The sequence below is a fragment of the Aquarana catesbeiana genome, linkage group LG01 (assembly GCF_042186555.1).
Source record: "Aquarana catesbeiana isolate 2022-GZ linkage group LG01, ASM4218655v1, whole genome shotgun sequence".
NCBI lineage: Eukaryota > Metazoa > Chordata > Amphibia > Anura > Ranidae > Aquarana > Aquarana catesbeiana.
Window position 1 is genome coordinate 22226611 of NC_133324.1, and position 23790 is coordinate 22250400.

Genomic DNA, 23790 nt, shown 5'->3' on the forward strand with positions numbered 1-23790 from the left:
GGTGGTACCTAAAAGAAAAACAAGCAAAATCTTATATATACAGTGGCAAAATAAAGTTACATTATATGAACATGTTATAATAAGTGCACTTTTCAATATTTTCCCCAAAAATTGGGCGTCCACTCAGCCACTCCTTATACTACGGGCGTATTCTATACTTCCCGAGTTTTAAACACACATATATCTACTCAACACAGTCAGACCAACCTAGTCAGACTATAAAAAACCAAAAAACCTGCGAGCCCTTCTTTAACCCTCCAAGGGGCCAGCCTAGCCCGTTGCGAAGGCACAGTTATGTAAGTAGGTGGGTATACAAGGTTATTTGAACAAGGCAAGCATCAACACCAGTTACCAAAAATAGGTAAAAAGGAGTTAAAAATGACTTACCTGTTCAAAACACCCCACCACTTCTGGTACCAAAACTGTTAGGCGCCCGTCTTCTCCTTGTGGCCTAGGCTCTTGGAGATGGCTCAGTGAAGGTCCTCGCCGGCGGTTAATCAATTACACATACACACACTAGGTATGCTGAAATGATTACAATGGTTTATTGAATGCTTTGCTGTTTTATGCTGTGCCTCTACAAGACTCTGCCCCATTTGGGGGCCAATCAAAATGATACACATAAATGTTCATTAGCATATTATTCGGTAATTTCTTAATCTTGTGATTTTCCATACTTTAATAATGTCTTCATCTTGTGATCTTAAATATTAAAATGTTGACCCCTTTAGTTCAAGTTAATAGGTCATTGATTCCTTACTTTCTGTCATCGTCTTCTGGCCATGAGATGGCCAACCACAACTTCCTAAAAAAACTAATTTTAGCCGCTGTTGGCCTTCTCATACCCAGCAACAGTGTACAGAGATAAAAACCACAGACAGATGTTTCCTAAGATGAAGGCATCAGACAGGAATAGACAGACAGGGTGATATTGCAATGAGATAATTCAGTCATTAAGTAATACTTGTCATAAGATTCAGTCTGTCACATTCACTAAAATATATCAAGATATTTCTCTAATCAGTAAGCAAATAAGCAAAACCTGAACATATATCCTCAGGGTAAAATCAATAATCAATCATAATGCAATGTATTATGGAATCTCCTTACACTGCCTACTTAAGCCGTTCAGTTCAGAGGATCTCTGCCTTCGCTTTGGTCAACATCATAGAAACTATCTCCTGCGATCCTGTTCAAGACTTGCTTTGCTGACATCTCTTCTGGCTCCAGATCCTGCTTGCTGTTCCACTACATTGATCCCTGACTTCTGGCTTGGCTGACTATCCGTTCCGGTTACTGAACTTTGGCTATATTTTGACTACGTTTGTTCTTTTTACTTTTATTATTCAACAAGTGTGATTTAACTGTACTTCTGTCCCGGCCTGATTTCATGGTTTCTGACAACCACATCCAAGCACAATGTTCCCCATGCACACATTCAAGAAACCGGCTATTTTGTGATGCTGGGTGTTGTAATGACCATAGACTGGAAACCGTGGATAATCAAAGTGCAGTAAATGTTATCAGCACTCCAAGGATTCTTAGAAAGGGTCCAAAGATTTATTGTGTAATCACATGATAGATAATATACAGCAAAGTTTCAGAGCCACGCAGGGCCCCTTCATCACTTGCCTGACAAAGGGGCTCTGTGTGGCTCTGAAACATTGCTGTATATTTATCATGTGACCACAGAATAAAGCTTTGGACCCATTCCAGGAATCCTTGGTGTGCTGATGACATTTTCTCCAAGTTTTCTCCAGAGTGGTTTGATCTGGTACAGCTGGCGGGAGTGGAGCAGGGTGAATCTGAGATAGGGATGAGTCGAACACCCCCCCGGTTCGGTTCGTACCAGAACCTGCGAACGGACCAAAAGTTTGCGCGAACTTTAGAACCCAAATAAAGTCTATGGGACTCGAACATTCAAAATAAAAAGTGCTAATTTTAAAGGCTAATTTGCAAGTTATTGTCCTAAAAAAGGGTTTGGGGACCCGGGTCCTGCCCCAGGGGACATGTATCAATGCAAAATAAAGTTTTAAAAACGTCCGTTTTATCGGGAGCAGTGATTTTAATGATGCTTAAAGTGAAAAAAAAGTGAAATATTCCTTTAAATATCGTACCTGGGGGTGTCTATAGTATGCCTGTAAAGTGGCGCGTGTTTCCCGTGCTTAGAACAGTCCCTGCACAAAATGACATTTGTAAAGGATTAAAAGTAATTTAAAACTGCTTGCGGCTTTAATATAATGTCGGGTCCCGGCAATAGGGATGAAAATCAGTGAGACAAACGGCATGGGTACCACCCCCCCAGTCCATTACCAGGACCTTTGGGTCTATGGATATTAAGGGGAACCCCGCATCCAAATTAAAGAAAGGAAAGGTGTGGGGCCCCCAGGCCCTATATACTCTGTACAGCAGTATACAGGCGGTGCAAACAAGACAGGGACTGTAGGTTTGTTGTTAAGTAGAATCTGTTTGTAATTTTGAACTGGTACATTTTTAAAGTGTAGCTTCAGCCAAAAAAATCTATTTTTTAGCTTTTTGGAAAACATAGGGAAGGGTTATCACCCCTGTAACATTTGTTTTGCTGTCTGTGCACCTCTTCAGAAGATTTCACCTCACTTTCTGTCCCAATGATAAATGTTTTTTTGAAAACTTGGGTTTTTAGTGAAACAAGGATTGGTGATAAAGCATCATTGGAGAGGAGACACGTTTTTTCCCATGTTAACTCTTACAGGAGAGAATTTCCCTTCCTAGGGGTAGATTTCATCTCACTTCCTGTTGTCTCCTTCCGTTTGCAAGTGGGAGCCATTTGTATGTTGGATGTTTGAAAGTAGGGGCCTGCCCTACATACTCTGCAGAAATTGGGGCCTTAGATGTTGATGTTGCCACAACACTGTAAGCCCTCCCAGTTACTCTTGGTGGGTGCAGGAATGGGCCCTGCTGTGAAATATTAGATCAAGAATTGTAATTACATGCACCTGTTGAACAGGGGCAGAAAGATTGGGCCTTTGGTGGTGGTGGTGGTGTTGCCACAACACTGTAAGCCCTCACAGTTACTTTTGGTGGGCACAGGAATGGGTCCTGCTGTGAAATATTAGATCAAGATTTGTAATTACATGTCCCTATTGAACAGGGGCAGAAAAATTGGGCCTTAGGCACTGGTGCCACAACACTGCAACCCCTCACAGATGCTATAGTTGGAGCGCAGGAATGAGCCCTGCTGCAAAGTATCGCATCAAAAATTGTAATTATATGCCGATGTTAAACAGGGGCTGAAAAATTGGGCCTTGGGCACTGGTGCTGGTGCCACACACTGCAACCCCTCACAGATACTCTAGTTGGAGCGCAGGAATGAGCCCTGCTGCAAAGTATTGCATCAAAAATTGTAATTACATGCCCCTGTTAAACAGGGGCAGAAAAACTGGGCCTTAGCCACTGCTGCCACAACACTGCAACCCCTCACAGATACTTTAGTTGGAGCACAGGAATGAGCCCTGCTGCAAAGTATTGCATCAAAAATTGCAATTATATGCCCCTGCTGAACAGGGGCTGAAAAATTGGGCCTTGGGCACTGGTGCTGGTGCCACAACACTGCAACCCCTCACAGATACTATAGTTGGAGCGCAGGAATGAGCCCTGCTGCAAAATATTGCATCAAAAATTGTAATTACATGCCCCTGTTAAACAGGGGCAAAAAATTGGGCCTTAGCCACTGGTGGCGGTGCCCAGAACCAAAAATGTTCTTATCAGCTATCAGCATGAAAATTGAGGAGGAAGGGAATTGTCACTCAGCATAACAGGATAGTCACTCAGCATCAGCATAGGCAGTCTTGAAGGCATCTCACATTAAAAAAAAAATATTCGGTTACATCAGCATCAGGTGCTTGGTAGCTGGTGATCCAAGAATGATTCATTTTTATGAAGGTCAGCCGATCGACCGGTTCAGTGGACAGGCGCACCCTGTGATCGGTTACAAAGCCTCCAGCAGCACTGAATGTGCATTCTGAAAGAATGCTGGATGCAGGAAAGGCCAGTAGCTCAATTGCATACTGTGCAAGCTCTGGCCAGTGATCCATCCTCAAGACCCAGTAACCCAGAGGATTTTCGGTGGGAAAGGTGTCCAAGCCTGATCTTGCCTCTAGGCAATCCTGCACCATGTGAATCAGACACTGGCGATGGTTGCTGGAACCGATCATACCTTGGAGCTGCGGACTAAAAAATTGTCTGAACACATCACGATCAGAACGATCAGATAGCCACCTTCTCCACCGCTCCTTCTGTGACTGACCAAAGCCTCAGCAACATGTTGTCCAGGAGGACCAGGAAATTGTAACCTCCCAGGCTCTGGAAACGCGTTGCACAAACCTTTCTGCAAGGCCTCCTAAAGATGTTTCATCCTCTGCTCCCTCTGCAATGGCAAGACAAGGTCCGCAACCTTACCCTTGTAACGTGGATCAAGGAGGGTTGCCAGCCAGTAATGATCCTTCCCCTTAATACCACGAATACGAGGAACCTTCCGCAGGTTTTGCAGAATCAGGGAGGCCATGCAGCGTAGGTTTGCTGCGGCATTCGGTCCAGAGTCCTCTGGGTCACTAAGGACGACATGATTCGCAGCCACCTCCTCCAAGCCACGTACAAGTCCATGGGTTTCTTGAGACTGTAACTGATCCCTTAAAGACTGCTGCTGATGCTGAGTGCCAGGCTCCACCTCCATGCTGACACAATCCTCCTCCTCGTCCTCTTCCTGTGTGATTGGCGGGCACGCAGGAACACTGTCTGGATAAAGGGAGCCTTGAGAGGTAAGGAAGTCCTCCTCTTCCTCCATCTGATCTGCCTCAAGTGCCCTGTCCATTATTCCACGCAGCATGTGCTCCAACAGGTGAACAAGAGGGACAGTGTCACTGATGCATGCACTGTCACTGCTCACCATCCTCGTGGCCTCCTCAAATGGTGACAGGACAGTGCATGCATCCCTGATAATAGCCCACTGGCGTGGGGAAAAAAAACAAGCTCCCCTGACCCTGTCCTGGTGCCATAGTCGCATAGGTACTCATTAATGGCCCTCTGCTGTGTGTGCAGCCACTGCAGCATGGCCAACGTTGAGTTCCACCTGGTGGGCATGTCACAGACTAGGCGGCTCTTGGGTAGGTTAAATTCCTTTTGGAGGTCAGCCAGCCGAGCACTGGCATTATATGACCTACGGAAATGCACACAGACTTTCCTGACCTGCCTCAGGTCATCCTGTAAGCCCGGGTACCTGCCTAAGAACCGCTGCACCACCAAGTTAAGGACATGAGCCAAACAGGGCACATGGGTCAGTTGTCCCTATCGGAGGGCAGAAAGGAGGTTGGTGCCATTGTCGCAGACCACCATTCCTGGCTTAAGCTGGCGTGGCGTCAACCACCTCTGAACCTGCCCCTGCAGAGCTGACAGAATCTCTGCCCCAGTGTGGTTCCTGTCCCCCAAGCACACCAGCTCAACCATCGCATGGCATCTTTTTGCCTGCGTGCTTGCGTAGCCCCTTGAATGCCTACAGAGCACCGATGGTTCTGAGGACAAATCAGCACAGGAAGAGGCCATGGAGGAAGAAGAAAAGGAGGGGGTGGAGGACAGAGGTGTGGCAGAATCACCACTAGTAGAATTTTGGAGGCGTGGTAGCGGAACAACCTCCAACACTACTGCACCCTGTCCTGCAACCTTCCCAGCTGCCAGAAGAGTCACCCAGTGCGCGTTGAAAGATAGGTAACGTCCCTGTCCATGCCTGCTGGACCATGAGTCAGCAGTAATATGCACCTTACCGCTGACCGCCCTGTCCAGCGAGGCCAAGACATTTCCTTCGGCATGCCAGTAGAGAGCCAGAATCGCCTTCCGTGAGAAAAAGTGGCGTTTGGGAACCTGCCGCTGAGGAACCGCACATTCCACAAACTCACGGAAGGGGGCAGAGTCTACAAGCTGAAAAGGCAGCAGTTGAAGTGCTCGCAATTTAGCCAAGCTAGCATTCAACCGCTGGGCATGTGGATGGCTGGGAGCAAACTTCTTTCGGCGGTGCAGCAGCTGGGGCAGGGAAATTTGCCTGGTACAATCTAACATTGGTGTACCGATAGCAGATTGCCCGCAAGTACTTGGCTGTGACACACCTAATTCTACACCTTCATTTCTCTCAGTGCAGGTTTCAGAGAGGACTAGAGGTATAGTGGGGTTGGAGATCCCAGCTGATGAGGAGCAAGGAGAGGTCTGCTTTGTTCTTTGGTGTGGGTCTTTTAGGTACGCTTGCCAAAGAACTGCATAGCAGGTTGACATATGTCTGGTCAAACATGAGGTGCCCAAGCGGGTGATGTTTTGGCCACGTGAGATACGCTTGAGATATATGTTGCAAATAGCAGCGGTGCGATCAGACGCACTCGTCTCAAAAAAGGCCCACACCAAAGAACTTTTGGAATAACGTGCAGAAACAGCAGTGCCCTGCACATGCGGAGCTCTGCAGTGTGATGCAGTCAGTGTGCTGCTCTTAAGCTGGCCCCTGGAGGGCATGTTGCCACGTTGGAGATGTGCCTCCTCCTCCTTCTCCTCCTCCTCTCTCCTATCAGGTACCCACGTGGAGTCAGTGACTTCCTCATCACCCCCTCCCTCCTCATCACTGGGGCAAAGCTGGCAGTATGCTGCAGCTGGGGGAACATGACTGCCAGATTGCTGTCCTTCTTGGGCAACCCCTCTCTCTGGGCTCACGTTACTGCCTTCCTCTAGCTGGGTACCATCATCGGAGTCTTAAAAATGCTGGGCATCCTCCTGGAGCATGTACCCAACACTGTGGTAAAACAGTTCGGGGGACTCCTCAGAAGGACATGGTGGGGCTAGGGAAGGAGTGACTGATGCCATTGAGCCAAGGGAAGAGGCCGTGTTGGCAGCTGCTTTGCCAGACAAAGTACCGTGAGCCTGGGTGAGAGAAGATGAGGAGAATGAGGCATGTTGCGGTTCAACACAGCCAGCTGCCGAAAAAAAGGACAGGCGTGTCCCACGGCCACGTGCTGATGAGGATGCACCGTGTCCATGACCAGCACTGTTGCCTCTAGACACAGAGCCTGCTTGCACTCTTTTATTAGCTTGTGACTGTCTGCCTCTCCTTGTTGGCCTTCCAGACATACTAATGGCCTGCAGTGAGATGTAGCTGAACAAAGCTGGGATGTATATATATACTGATTATACTGCAGCTAGCAGAATCAACTGCCTGCCTGTGGTATTAATAGGATCAGAACACCTGCAATTGTCTTCTGGTAGCTTTAGGTGCACACTGTGCAGACGACACAGTACACTAACTATAAATACTGCAGCTGCCTGCCTGTGGTACCAATAGGATCAGAAGAACACCAGCAATTTTCTTCAGGTTGCTTTAGGTGCACACTGTGCAGAGGACACAGTACACTAACTGTAAATACTGCAGCTGCCTGCCTGTGGTATTAATTAGCTCAGAACACCATCAATTGTCTTCAGGTACCTTTAGGTGCACACTGTGCAGAGGACACAGTTCACTAACTGTAAATACTGCAGCTGCCTGCATGTGGTATTAATAGGATCAGAACACCAGCAATTGTATTCAGGTAGCTTTAGGTGTACATTGTGCAGAGGACAAAGTACACTAACTCTAAATATTGCAGCTGCCTGCCTGTGGTACTAATAGGATCAGAAGAACACCAGCAATTGTCTTCAGGTAGCTTTAGGTGCACACTGTGCAGAGGACACAGTACACTAACTGTAAATGCTGTAGCTGCCTGCCTGTGGTATTAATAGGATCAGAACACCAGCAATTGTCTTCAGGCAGCTTTAGGTGCACACTGTGCAGAGGACACAGTACACTAACTGTGAATACTGCAGCTGCCTGCCTGTGGTACTAATAGGATCAGAAGAACACCAGCAATTGTATTCAGGTAGCTTTAGGTGCACACTGTGCAGAGGACACAGTACACTTACTGTAAATGCTGCAGCTGCCTGCCTGTGGTATTAATAGGATCAGAACACCAGCAATTGTCTTCAAGTAGCTTTAGGTGTACACTGTGCAGAGGACACAGTACACTAACTGTAAATAATGCAGCTGCCTGCCTGTGGTACTAATAGGATCCGAAGAACACCAGCAATTGCCTTCAGGTAGCTTTAGGTGCACACTGTGCAGAGGACACAGTACACTAACTGCAAATACTGCAGCTGCCTGCCTGCCTGTGGTATTAATAGGATCAGAACACCAGCAATTGTCTTCAGGTAGCTTTAGGTGCACACTGTGCAGAGGACACAGTACACTGTAATGGAAATTTGTAAGTTCTGTATATAATTGTATTGTATTTTGTATGTATTGCACACTGCCCTCACTGTGCAACAGCACTAATAATGTTTTCAGTAAATGTTTACATTCTTTCGAGTCCTGATTAGAATAAGCCTGTCTATGTAACGCCCCTTGTTACCATAAACCTACAATTGTAATATTAATGTGATACCTACGTAATCATGTGCATAAAAACCTTCAATTGCGTCATAATAAAGCAGAACAGTAATTTGGAAAGATGCTGAGCGTATCTTTTGTGTCTGTTCCCTACTGCAGTAGTTATTATTAATTTGGAACCACTAATCAATATGAGGATAGGAGTTGCCTATCATCAATTCAACCGAGTCAGCATGGCGAGCTTTGCCTTAGGAGGGGATTCCAGGTGACCCTGAGTATCCGAAACGAGGAGCTTGAGACGATCCGGGAATTTCTGATAATCAGCCGGCTGAGGTAAGCCTTTTGCTTACATTTGAGTTATCAGACTTCCTTGATCGGTAAGGCATTTTCGGGACAAAGGGTACCTATTTTACTCCCCTTAATCGAACTGTATTGATTGGTGGTTATATGTTATGTTGTCCCTGTCTATTGTCCATCGGAGTGTTATAAATAAGAAAGGGAAGAATAGTACTGTTCACAGGTATATGTAGTACATCTGCTAGATAAAGTAGTTTAGAGGCAAGAGGGTATAGGCACATGTAGAGAAGAGGGAAGACTGGCCAGTCATTATGGGCATTGAATTAAGTAAGGGAGTGAAGGGTAAGAGACCCTCAAAAATGCCCAGCGCAAGAGAAGCGCTATATATGAACCGAAGGTGCGGTTCCGCCTATACTGAGCCCCTAGATTAATGGTTAGACTGGACAGGGATCCACAATGGGTAACTGGGTTACCAAGGTCCACAGGGACTAAGAATCATGCAGAGTAAACAGCTAGAGAAACAGCTATCTATGTGAGCAGGATGGATCAAGGGTGACATTAACACTAGACAGAAAGGGACATTTTCATGTTAAGTTGTGGGATGAATTTGGGGTCAGGCACTACTAGTAAAGTCAAAACAGAGAAATGAGAATTAAAACAGAATACTTTATATGTTGTCAGAGAGAGAAGATGGGATGAGTACTCTGGCTGACCGTCTGATCATAGAAGCTAGATATAAAAGATATCTGAACAAAATAAAGAAAGTAGAATTTAGACAGGAAAATATTAATGAGAGTTAAAAGAAAGTGAGAGAATGATATGCATGTGTTGTGCACAAATGGGAAAAATGTAAGCGATTTTAGAGAGATATTGGTGTATGTGTGTGCGAATGCTGGGACCTTTAGTTCTATTGCTTGTGTGTGTCATGTACGCAGATGTGACCCCCTCCTTTGTGCTCTCCTGAAAGAAATGTGGCTGGGATGAGAGGTCAGTGATAAGCTGGAAGGACACCATGCCAATTTCTGTTTTTTAGACAAAACATTTATAACAAAATGTGCCGGGTTAACGAATCTAATGGTAAACAATGTGATCACAATTATTTTGAATCTGTTTTCCAAACATGGTAAAATGAAGGTTACATTTAACCGTGTATTACACAAATTGAATATCCTTTGATAGTTGAAACAGTGCATTTAAAAAAGGGAAATTAAGTAAAATTAAGTAATAATGAGTATTCATTTCTAATATGAGTTTAACAATTATATAGATATATTGAAACTGGTTTAGACAACCTTTGGTTGGAAATGAAATCCAGGTTATTGGGGAAATTTGTAAAAATGGGATTAGTTTAGATTAAGATAACAATTTTGTAATTTTACATTTATACAATAAGCCCTTATTGAGAGAAAAAAAAGATTAAGATGAGGTTGTTATTTTGAATAAAGCTGCCATAATATTTAACAAAGCCAAGATGGATGGGATACATAAGAAGTTCTTCTACAAAAATGATATTGTAAGGTTTTTGATAATAACTTGATGTGCGATCCATGATGTAAGAGTAATAATCAGAAGAATATTTTGGATTTATGGGCATCTCTGCATGACCGCAGGGTATTGTTATCATTTATTATAATATTGCCAGGAAAAAGTTGTCTTTTGAAACATGAAACTGGAGTTCTTACACAAATAGTGTGATAGAAAACAAGACATTGTAATATATTTATGCAAGCTGGACCCAGTAATGAAGGGTTCACCCCGATATATCAGAGCTGTAGCTTTTATGCAAAGGTGCTATTAGACAAAGTTAGATATTGTTTTGGTCAATGGTCCGACATTCTGTGCAGCAAATTTACAGCTAACTAAATGTTTGTCTAATGAAAGGTTTAAAATATGAGTTTGTTTATGTACAAATCTAACAATAAAAAATGCGTACATTTATTCAAAAGAAAGGAAAAGACGCATGTGTTAAATTGATGACATAGGAATCAGCTGCTGTGAGCCCAGTGCGGGACACACTCCCTGAAGACCCAGATATTACATTTTTTGTAGATTTGAGTATGCAGTTTATCACCCAGAAGGATACTCTGTATTCAAAGTCATTGGATCCTTTTTCCCCAGCTCAAGAAGTAGAGCTCCATGTTTTAGCAAAGCCTGTGAGCTATAAAAAGAGTGTATATTTATATAGATAGTCGAGATATAGAGAGCTTTTGGTTCCATTTGAAGGGCCAGAAGTTTGTTTTTACTTCGGCAGGTAAACCAATCAAGCATGCTAAGTTAATTTGATTGGCTGTTTTCAGCCTTCCAGGTTCTTGCTGAGGTAGCCATATTAACTTTCACACATGGAAGCAGACCAGGTGACTAAGGATGCTGCATTTACAGCCCCGGACACTTGATGGGTCTGTGCAACTCACAGATTCCTACCTAGTTCTGGCCCAGTATAGCTGGGATTAATAATTCAACTTTAAGGACCCCAGAACGAGAAGAACAAGTGGTCCACAGGGGGCAACTTCTTATGAAACAGGACTTTGGAAAAGATGATCATTTATGTCTGCCAGCCACTCTTTTCCCTTCAGCTTGACACATAGACCGTGTCATGAGTCACAAGCAGTTATGGCTGCCTTAGTAAATGAGCATGGGATAGAGCCAGGGTTCACCACAGTTGTTTTTATAACATACCACTTCTTGTTTTACCTGTTACCAAAGGTGTTACCAAAAGCTCAACATCCCTCCCAGAGATTACAAAAAAGATATATCCAGATGCCCAAGTCAGGATCTTACGAGTATGCATTTTGTCTGTATGGACATGTTTTTTGGATGTCCAGTGGCAAATGCTACTGCAAAGGCCACAGTAAAAAGTGTTATCAGAAGTAGTTTGTAAGTACAGAGTGCCAGAAAGTACAGAGAGTAACAGAGGAAATCATTTTTTATAGGAGAGTCCTTACTAGAAGTTTTGAGGTTTTATTTTTACACCCCTTACTGTCTACAATGTAGCGGACAAAGTAAAGTAAGAAACTAGAAAACTTTTGCCTGAATGTTTTCCTATATTTTATGAAGCCCCTAAGAGGGATGTTGGACTCTCTCCCTATGGGATTTGGTTTGGGAGTGTGTTACTCACTTGCTTATATTTTGTCTCAGCAGCTGAAGTCCTCCATTCGGATCTCACAGAGAAAGTTGCTGATCTTTTAAGGTTTTTGACAAACTTATTTATGTGTTTTCTCCCCAATTCCAGATCCTAAAAGTTTGGAAGGATCTAAAACTAAAGCCAGGTGACTTGTGAATTGTTAAGAGACATTTATATATAAGGAAAAGTTTGGAGACTCAATACAGCATCTATTTCATGTACAGTTTTTGCAAAACTTGAAGGAAAAGTCACCTGTATCCACACCAGACACTGCAAAAATGACTTAATTAAAGAAATCTCTGTGTTTGATTTGTTTCCCTCTTGTGATCACAATCTAGGGTACTTTTTGATTCAATTACTTTAATTGTAAGGGATATATATATATTTGAAAAATAGTTTAGCCATGTTGAAGTCATATTTGTCTTTTGTACGTCTTCCATTTTATGTAGAATTGTCTGTGTTTACATATGCTGATAAGTCAGCATGTCCACAATTCAGCTAGAAGGCCATTCTGGCCACAGGAGTGTACAGCCAGTACTCTGTAAATATGTCTTATCAATCATTTGTTTTTCACAATGAAAAGTCATTTTGTAATGAAAAAGTTGCTCAGCTATTATTTTCTCCACAATGGAGTTTTTTGCCTCTTTGGCCAGGACTACCTCTACCTAAGCGTGTGGAGGTTCCAGGTTAAAGGTGATAGCAGGTATGGTTAGTGATCAAAATATTGATCAAAAGAGGGGAGACTGTAATGGAAATTTGTAAGTTCTGTATATAATTGTATTGTATTTTGTATGTATTGCACACTGCCCTCACTGTGCAACAGCACTAATAATGTTTTCAGTAAATGTTTACATTCTTTCGAGTCCTGATTAGAATAAGCCTGTCTATGTAACGCCCCTTGTTACCATAAACCTACAATTGTAATATTAATGTGATACCTACGTAATCATGTGCATAAAAACCTTCAATTGCGTCATAATAAAGCAGAACAGTAATTTGGAAAGATGCTGAGCGTATCTTTTGTGTCTGTTCCCTACTGCAGTAGTTATTATTAATTTGGAACCACTAATCAATATGAGGATAGGAGTTGCCTATCATCAATTCAACCGAGTCAACACTAACTGTAAATACTGCAGCTGTCTGCCTGTGGTATTAATAGGATCAGAACACCAGCAATTGTCTTCAGGTAGCTTTAGGTGCACACTGTGCAGAGGACACAGTACACTAACTGTAAAAACTGCAGCTGCCTGCCTGTGGTACTAATGGGATCAGAAGAACACCAGCAATTGTCTTCAGGTAGCCTTAGGTGCACACTGTGCAGGGGACACAGTACACTAACTGTAAATAATGCAGCTGCCTGCCTGTGGTACTAATAGGATCAGAAGAACACCAGCAATTGTCTTCAGGTAGCTTTAGGTGCACACTGTGCAGAGGACACAGTACACTTACTGTAAATGCTGCAGCTGCCTGCCTGTGGTATTAATAGGATCAGAACATCAACAATTGTCTTCATGTAGCTTTAGGTGCACACTCTGCAGAGGACACAGTACACTAACTGTAAATACTGCAGCTGCCTGCCTGTGTAATTAATAGGATCAGAACACCAGCAATTGTCTTCAGGCAGCTTTAGGTGCACACTGTGCAGAGGACACAGTACACTAACTGTAAATCCTGCAGCTGCCTGCCTGTGGTATTAATAGGATCAGAACAGCAGCAATTGTCTTCAGGTAGCTTTAGGTGTACACTGTGCAGAGGACATGGTACACTAACTGTAAAAACTGCAGCTGCCTGCCTGTGGTACTAATAGGATCCGAAGAACACCAGCAATTGCCTTCAGGTAGCTTTAGGTGCACACTGTGCAGAGGACACAGTACACTAACTGTAAATACTGCAGCTGCCTGCCTGTGGTATTAATAGGATCAGAACACCAGCAGGTAGCTTTAGGTGCACACTGTGCAGAGGACACAGTACACTAACTGTAAATACTGCAGCTGTCTGCCTGTGGTATTAATAGGATCAGAACACCAGCAATTGTCTTCAGGTGGCTTTAGGTGCACACTGTGCAGAGGACACAGTACACTAACTGTAAAAACTGCAGCTGCCTGCCTGTGGTATTAATAGGATCAGAACACCAGCAATTGTCTTCAGGTAGCTTTAGGTGTACACTGTGCAGAGGACATGGTACACTAACTGTAAAAACTGCAGCTGCCTGCCTGTGGTACTAATAGGATCCGAAGAACACCAGCAATTGCCTTCAGGTAGCTTTAGGTGCACACTGTGCAGAGGACACAGTACACTAACTGTAAATACTGCAGCTGCCTGCCTGTGGTATTAATAGGATCAGAACACCAGCAGGTAGCTTTAGGTGCACACTGTGCAGAGGACACAGTACACTAACTGTAAATACTGCAGCTGTCTGCCTGTGGTATTAATAGGATCAGAACACCAGCAATTGTCTTCAGGTGGCTTTAGGTGCACACTGTGCAGAGGACACAGTACACTAACTGTAAAAACTGCAGCTGCCTGCCTGTGGTATTAATAGGATCAGAACACCAGCAATTGTCTTCAGGTAGCTTTAGGTGCACACTGTGCAGAGGACACAGTACACTAACTGTAAAAACTGCAGCTGCCTGCCTGTGGTACTAATAGGATTAGAAGAACACCAGCAATTGCCTTCAGGTAGCTTTAGGTGCACACTGTGCAGAGGAAACAGTACACTAACTGTAAATACTACAACTGCCTGCCTGTGGTACTAATAGGATCAGAAGAACACCAGCAATTGTCTTCAGGTAGCTTTAGGTGTACACTGTGCAGAGGACATGGTACACTAACTGTAAAAACTGCAGCTCCCTGCCTGTGGTACTAATAGGATCCGAAGAACACCAGCAATTGCCTTCAGGTAGCTTTAGGTGCACACTGTGCAGAGGACACAGTACACTAACTGTAAATACTGCAGCTGCCTGCCTGTGGTATTAATAGGATCAGAACACCAGCAGGTAGCTTTAGGTGCACACTGTGCAGAGGACACAGTACACTAACTGTAAATACTGCAGCTGTCTGCCTGTGGTATTAATAGGATCAGAACACCAGCAATTGTCTTCAGGTGGCTTTAGGTGCACACTGTGCAGAGGACACAGTACACTAACTGTAAAAACTGCAGCTGCCTGCCTGTGGTATTAATAGGATCAGAACACCAGCAATTGTCTTCAGGTAGCTTTAGGTGTACACTGTGCAGAGGACATGGTACACTAACTGTAAAAACTGCAGCTGCCTGCCTGTGGTACTAATAGGATCCGAAGAACACCAGCAATTGCCTTCAGGTAGCTTTAGGTGCACACTGTGCAGAGGACACAGTACACTAACTGTAAATACTGCAGCTGCCTGCCTGTGGTATTAATAGGATCAGAACACCAGCAGGTAGCTTTAGGTGCACACTGTGCAGAGGACACAGTACACTAACTGTAAATACTGCAGCTGTCTGCCTGTGGTATTAATAGGATCAGAACACCAGCAATTGTCTTCAGGTGGCTTTAGGTGCACACTGTGCAGAGGACACAGTACACTAACTGTAAAAACTGCAGCTGCCTGCCTGTGGTATTAATAGGATCAGAACACCAGCAATTGTCTTCAGGTAGCTTTAGGTGTACACTGTGCAGAGGACATGGTACACTAACTGTAAAAACTGCAGCTGCCTGCCTGTGGTACTAATAGGATCCGAAGAACACCAGCAATTGCCTTCAGGTAGCTTTAGGTGCACACTGTGCAGAGGACACAGTACACTAACTGTAAATACTGCAGCTGCCTGCCTGTGGTATTAATAGGATCAGAACACCAGCAGGTAGCTTTAGGTGCACACTGTGCAGAGGACACAGTACACTAACTGTAAATACTGCAGCTGTCTGCCTGTGGTATTAATAGGATCAGAACACCAGCAATTGTCTTCAGGTGGCTTTAGGTGCACACTGTGCAGAGGACACAGTACACTAACTGTAAAAACTGCAGCTGCCTGCCTGTGGTATTAATAGGATCAGAACACCAGCAATTGTCTTCAGGTAGCTTTAGGTGCACACTGTGCAGAGGACACAGTACACTAACTGTAAAAACTGCAGCTGCCTGCCTGTGGTACTAATAGGATTAGAAGAACACCAGCAATTGCCTTCAGGTAGCTTTAGGTGCACACTGTGCAGAGGAAACAGTACACTAACTGTAAATACTACAACTGCCTGCCTGTGGTACTAATAGGATCAGAAGAACACCAGCAATTGTCTTCAGATAGCTTTAGGTGCACACTGTGCAGAGGACACAGTACACTAACTGTAAATACTACAACTGCCTGCCTGTGGTACTAATAGGATCAGAAGAACACCAGCAATTGTCTTCAGGTAGCTTTAGGTGCACACTGTGCAGAGGACACAGTACACTTACTGTAAATGCTGCAGCTGCCTGCCTGTGGTATTAATAGGATCAGAACATTAACAATTGTCTTCATGTAGCTTTAGGTGCACACTGTGCAGAGGACACAGTACACTAACTGTAAATACTGCAGCTGCCTGCCTGTGTAATTAATAGGATCAGAAGAACACCAGCAATTGTCTTCAGGTAGCTTTAGGTGTACACTGTGCAGAGGACACAGTACACTAACTGTAAAAACTGCAGCTGCCTGCCTGTGGTACTAATAGGATCAGAAGAACACCAGCAATTGCCTTCAGGTAGCTTTAGGTGCACACTGTGCAGAGGACACAGTACACTAACTGTAAATACTGCAGCTTCCTGCCTGTGATATTAATAGGATCAGAACACCGGCAATTGTCTTCAGGTAGCTTTAGGTGCACACTGTGCAGAGGACACAGTACACTAACTGTAAATACTGCAGCTGCCTGCCTGTGGTATTAATAGGGTCAGAACACCAGCAATTGTCTTCAGGTAGCTTTAGGTGCTTACTGTGCAGAGGACACAGTACACTAACTGTAAATACTGCAGCTGCCTGACTGTGGTGCTAATAGGATCAGAAGAACACCAGCAATTTTCTTCAGGTAGCTTTAGGTTACACTGCAAAGGACACAGTATACTAACTGTAAATACTGCAAATACTGTAAAAACACCTGCCTGCCTGTCAGTATATTAGGAAGAGAATAACAGGAACGGATCTAGGATGTATATATATACACAATAAACTGTAAGTGCAGCTAACTGACTCGCCTGCCTACTCTATCTAACTTAAATCAAATGACACTGTCTATCTCTCTCCGCCGCCGCAACACACTACACGCAGGCGCCTTGTATAGTGTGGGGCATGTACTAAACCCCCTGAGCCATAAATGGCCAAAGCCACCCTGGCTTTGGCCAATTACGGCTCTCTGTACAGACGGCGCTGTGATTGACCAAGCATGTTGGTCATAGTGCATGCTTGGCCAATCATCAGCCAGCAATGCACTGCGATGCCGCAGTGAATTATAGCCCGTGACGCGCCACTCGAATTTGGCGCGAACGGCCCATAACGTTCGCAATTCGACGAACAATCAAACAGGCGATGTTTGAGTCCAACATGGGTTCGACTCGAACTCAAAGCTTATCCCTAGTCTGAGACGAGGTTGTTGGTCAGGCACATGGAGGGTGGGGGGTCAGTCTCAGCCATTGCTAAAAAGATGGTTAGCCTTTTTTTTCAAGCTACAGGGACGGCCGAATTTCACAAAAGATTTTGGGGTGAAAAAGGCGATAAGAGGGTACAACAAATGCCATTCACAGAAAGACACTAGGAGGCCTGTTACTTTCACGATCCTTCAAAAAATTTGTGAATAGTTGGAGCATGTGTGTTCTTCAGCTTATGAGGTTATTCTGTTTACTGCAGCCTTTTGGCTTGCGTTCTTTGGGGCATTTCGAGTGGGAGAGTTGGTAAGCCTGTCTAAACAAGTAGCAGGGGGGTTCATGGTTCAGGAGGTGGGGGCAAGTGAAGATAGGGTGGTGTTATGGTTATGGAAGTCCAAAACGAATCAGAGGGGCAATGGGATGAGGGTCATGCTGTTTGCCATGGATGGTTCCGGTGTGTGCCCGGTAAAGGGGGTCAAGGCTTTAATGGTGGTTTGACCACATTGGGGTGGGCCATTTTTATTGCATGCGGATGGGTCATACTTATCCAAGTTTCAGTTCATGGCAGTGGTTAGAAAATGCCTGCGAGCGGAAGGTTTCGATTGCCGGCAATTTTCTTCACACTCCTTCCGCATTAGGGCGGCCACAGAAGCTGCTCGGTGTGGGTTGGATGAGGCAGCTGTTAAGAAATTTGGGCGTTGGGAATCCAAGAGATTCCGTTCGTATGTGCGTCCGCAATTGATATCAGAAGTTTGATTTTAATGGGTAGGGGGCACAGTAGACGTGTTTAGTTGAATGATATTACGCTGTATATGTTATGTTGGTGTGTTTTTACCTGGGTTGTCATTATGTCTTTACAGATGGAAGTTACCCACGCCTCGTCTGGATTTTGGGGCATTCTTATGTATTCTGGGGGGCGAGGAGAGCAGATGTTAGGCCAGATGGTAGGCAACTGGACATAGCAAGGAGGGAGGCATGTATCCGGTGGTTGGGAATTCCGGAGATGTTATGGAGCAGAGTGGTGCCAGAGGTGGAGTGCTATGCCCGACTCGATCGCCCGCCTAAAATTTTGGTTCTTCATGTGGAAGGTAACGATTTGGGGGTCAGGCGGAGCAGGGATTTGATTTCGGCCTTCAAGTCGGATTTCCTGATGCTCCGTTTGGCATTACCGGATATGTTGCTGGTTTGGTCCAACATGGTTGCGCGGACTACTTGGCGCATGGCAAGATCGGTGGTGAGGATTATTAAATGTGGATAAAAGTAAACAAGGTGGTGGGTAGATTTGTGGTACTAGACACATGGAGTTGGAGCTTAATGTGGGCCTGTACCTGCGGGGTGATGGTTTTCATTTGACAGCGGTGGGGATTGATCTGTGGGCACTGGGTCTTCAGGATGGGATACAGAGAGCTCTGCGGGTGTGGAGGGGCCCTTAAGGGGCCCTTAAGGGTAAGGTGTCATGCTTGCGGGCTGTGACGGTGTCCTTGGTCTTTGATGGTGGCAGATAACATATTGATGGAAGTGGTGGGGGGCTCATCGGTGGGATGGGCCCCTCTGGGGTATTCCAGTGGAACGGTGGCTGGAATACGTTTATGGTTGCACTGCGGGAAGGGGGTTGTCTCTGAGCTGTTATACGGCTGGAGGCCTGGCTATGGTATAAAGTTCCCACAGTGTATTGGTGAAAAATGTTACATTGCGGGTGCCGTCAAAGACCAATAAGCTGTATTATGTTAATAAAAGAGTTGCCGTTATAAAATGTTAATTGGTATTTGGAAATGATTTAAGTTTTGTTAATAAAAGGCTGCTATGGCCATTTAAACTCCAAAACTCCTAAAACAATGGTTGGGGGTAAGTGCGTTAAAAAGGGGGTAAGGATAAGTGGTGATATCTTTACTACATTGGTCAAGGGAGGCCCGGAACGGAGAAGAGAAAAAGGACAAGTAGTGGAGGGCCGGGCATGACTAGGTGTAAAGTGAGGCAAACAAAGGGTTAAAAAGTAGAAGGACATAGAAGAGGTGGAGGCAAGAATGGGAAAGTGTGGTGTGCAGAGGAGCTACATAAAAGAGGAGGTGGAGACTTCCTGGAACAGTTCCGTGCAGTGAGAGACAAGAGGAGGCAGTTTTCCCACCCATCCTCCCTGTGTTTTTGTTGTGGTGTGTGTGGTATGTTTGTTTTTCTTTTATTTCAGGTCAATGGATTTGGGTCGTCATAGCAGCGGTATAACGGTGGTGTCCTTGGTCTTTGATGGTGGCAGAAAACATATTGATGGAAGTGGTGGGGGGAAGCTATGGCCATTTAAACTCCAAAACTCCTGTGTGGTCTTATTATTGGAGGGTAAGACAATGTTTGGGGGTAAGTGCAGTAAAAAGGGGGTAACGATAAGTGGTGATATCTTTACTACACAGGTCAAGAGATGTGTGAACCGGCTCCATAGACAGCCAGTCACAATCTCCTGTCATGCGAATTGGATACGGGGAAACCTGCATCCAATTCACACTAGTGTGAACCCAGCCTTAAAAAAAAAAGAAAACTAATGTAGGCACCTCATCTGAGGACCAGCAAGGTGTAATATAATACATTTTTGTTTTTGGGTTGAGATACATGTTAACATTGATTGTAGGGTTGTCCCAATACCACTTTTTTAGGACCGAGTACAAGTACCGATACTTTTTTTCAAGTACTCGCCGATACCGATTACCGATACTTTTTTTTTAATGTCACGTGACAATGTTTTTTTTTTTTTTTAAACAGTGCTTTTTTTTTTTTGCAGGGGGGGGGGGGGGTGAACGGTGTATGTGTGTGTGTTTTTTTGTTTTTTTTTTACAATTTTTATTTTTTACAATTATTTGTTTTTTGTTTTTTTTTTATTTGTTTTTTTTTAATCAGCCCTGTTGGGGGGCTTTGGTGAGATATCAGGAGTCTTAACAGACCTCTGATATCTCCCCCTTGAGACAGAGAAAGAGACCGAGGATAGAGATTCCCCAGTCCCTTTCTCTGCAGCCTCAGCTGAACTGAGAATGAATGGAGAGAAGACAGCGGCTCCTCTCCATTCATAAACTGACACATCGTAATCACAGGAGATTACAATGTTTCAGTTATGTGAATGGACAGAGTCGGCTGACTCTGTCCATACACACAGCGGAGAGAGACAGCATATCTGGCTATACTGATATTGAGGCTTGGAACGCATTCGGTTCGTTTCCGAACCTGTATACCCAGCGTCCGGCCTTTATTTTATAACTTACAACACAGTATTCATATTTTTTTCTGTTAATGACATTAGTAATATACTACTTATAGTTTCACTCTGCACATATAGATAGTTAAATATCACTGTCCTGTTTTATCAGGAAGTGACATCAATTGCATCACTTCCGGTATCGTGACACCCCCAGTGGGGGTCACTTCTTGTTTAAATAGCGGTGACGTGGGGGGGCTCCACACCCCAGATGAAGGCTTTGTACGCCGAAACATGTCGGGTGGACCCCTTACGATTACCGCAACTGATTTTATATAAGCTGTTTCTGATCTTCTACCGTGTTTTATTTTTACCATTTTAATAAATTGTTGTCTTTAAACGATATCATGCCATGTGAAGTTTTTCTTCTCGCATGATTTTTAAAACATCTACTGGGCCTGTTGGACTATCTTGGGGACGATCAAAACCTTGGTGAGACCCTTCCTCCCTCCCTCCTTTTGGAAGCTGAGGATTATTTGACGATTCTTCTCGCCAGACCTGGTGGTCATCACGCTTTCTGAGACTTGTAAGATGTATGTCTTTTCAGGTCATCAGACTCTGGTAAGCCTCTCTTGATGCTCCGGTGATGGTCCTGTCACTTATTTTGATCTTCCACCCATTTGCGATTTCCTCCATATTCATTTGCCAGAAGTGGACTTTTCCGTTTACGTAGAAATCCCAGGAGTTTTTTTGCACTTTATATATTTATAGACCGTTTGGTGGTGGTTTTCTATCCCACTATTTTATCATCAATATAATTGTCAATTTTTTATGAACTATATTATTTGATTCATCACACATGTATGTTTTTTAAAACAAAAACTCATTTTTTTGATTTTATATTTGTCATATTTTTTGAGTCACGCTATTTATTCACTGGAGTCACTTTTTACGTTATTTGCATCACTTATTGTTACAATATTGTTTGTGTGTTAAGGTAAAGCTGACACATTATTTATATGTGCACATAGCGCTACACTATATTTGTATTATCTGCAGCCTCAGCTGCACTGAGAATGAATGGAGAGAAGACAGCGGCTCCTCTCCATTCATAAACTGACACATCGTAATCACAGGAGATTACAATGTTTCAGTTATGTGAATGGACAGAGTCAGCTGACTCTGTCCATACACACAGCGGAGAGAGACAGCAGAACGGAGGGGACAGAGAAGGAGAGGGGAACGGAGGGGACAGCGGAGAGACACAGGGAAGGAGAGAGGAACGGAGGGGGACAGCGGAGAGACACAGGGAAGGAGAGAGGAACGGAGGGGGACAGTGGAGAGACACAGCAGAACGGAGGGGACAGGGGAGAGACACAGGGAAGGAGAGAGGAATGGAGGGGGACAGCGGAGAGACACAGGGAAGGAGAGAGGAACGGAGGGGAACAGCGGAGAGACACAGGGAAGGAGAGAGGAACAGAGGGGACAGCGGAGAGACACAGGGAAGGAGAGAGGAACGGAGGGGGACAGCGGAGAGACACAGGGAAGGAGAGAGGAACGGAGGGGGACAGGGGAGAGAGACACAGCAGAACGGAGGGGACAGCGGAGAGACACAGGGAAGGAGAGAGGAATGGAGGGGGACAGCGGAGAGACACAGGGAAGGAGAGAGGAACGGAGGGGGACAGCAGAGAGACACAGCAGAACGGAGGGGACAGCGGAGAGACACAGGGAAGGAGAGAGGAACAGAGGGGGACAGAGGAACAGAGGGGGACAGAGGAACGGAGGGGGCATGAAGGAGGATGCAGTGACAGTCAGCGGTGTCCGATCACCGCTGTATGTCACTAAAGCTGCTGAAAGCCACTGGGGGAGAATCTTGTAACTCCCCCATGCGCCGATCACAGCTGACTTCCAGGTATCGGCGGAAGCATCGGGAGCATTTGCCCGAGTACAAGTACTTGGGCAAATGCTCGGTATCGGTGCCGATACCGATACTAGTATCGGTATCGGGACAACCCTAATTGATTGTTTTCCAGACTAAGGCCGGTCATACACAGTGCAAATGTCTTTCCTGCAACCCGTGGTATGGACTTTGATATGCTTTTACTATCCACTTGTTTGTGAGTATGTTTCCTTCTTTTTGATTTTAATAAATATTACTTGGGCAATGCGCAAGGTTTGTGGCCCTCTCTTCATTCTTTTACAGAATAAGTTTAATGTTTGTAGTCTTTCCCCATAGCTGAGATCCTTCAGACCCTTTATTAACTTTGTTGCCCTTCTCTGGACTCTCTCCGGTTTCAGTACATCCTTCTTGAGGACTGGTGCCCAGAACTGGAGCATAGTCCAGGTGCGGCCGGACCAGAGTCTTCTAGAGTGGAAGAATTATCATTTTATCTCTTGAGTTAGTCCCCTTTTTAATGCATGCCAATATTCTGTTGGATTCTCCTGCAGCAGCTTGGCATTGCATGCCATTGCTAAGCCTATCATCTACTAGGACCCCCAGGTCCTTTTCCATCCTGGATTGCCACAGAGGTTCTCCTCCTAGCGAGTAACTTACGCTTGTATTTTTGGCACCCAAATGTATTACCTTACATTTTTCAACATTAATCCTCATTTTCCATGTAGTTGCCCACCCCATTATTTTGTTTAGGTCTTCTTGCAAGGTTTCCACATCTTACGGAAAAGGTATTGCCCTGCTTAACTCTGTATCGTCTGCAAATAATGAGATTGAGCTGTTTGTTCCATCCTCCAGATCGTTTATGAATAAATTAGATAAGATTGGTCCCAGGACAGGACCCTGGGGGTCTCCACTTTCCACACCAGACCATTCCGAGTATTCCTCATTTATCACCACCCTCTGAACTCGCCCCTGCGGCCAGTTTTCAATCTATGTACTCACCCTAGATCAAAGTATGATCATTTCAACATAAAAACACAACCTATGTATGAGACATATGTAGGTGGACTTGTTACCTGATGACCCCCATAGAATAGCAATGGCACATCGCCTGGCCCATGTGTAGTGTTTGTAGCCTCCCATTCTGCTGTGGTTCATTCTCCATGATTGAGTGTAAATACATACCCAGCCTTTGAAAGGCAGTGAGAATGCATTGTATCGCCTCCTCACCACTTGCTTTAACCCTTTGGATCCTGCACAAGTAACACCATTCACTTGACTGGGTCATGATT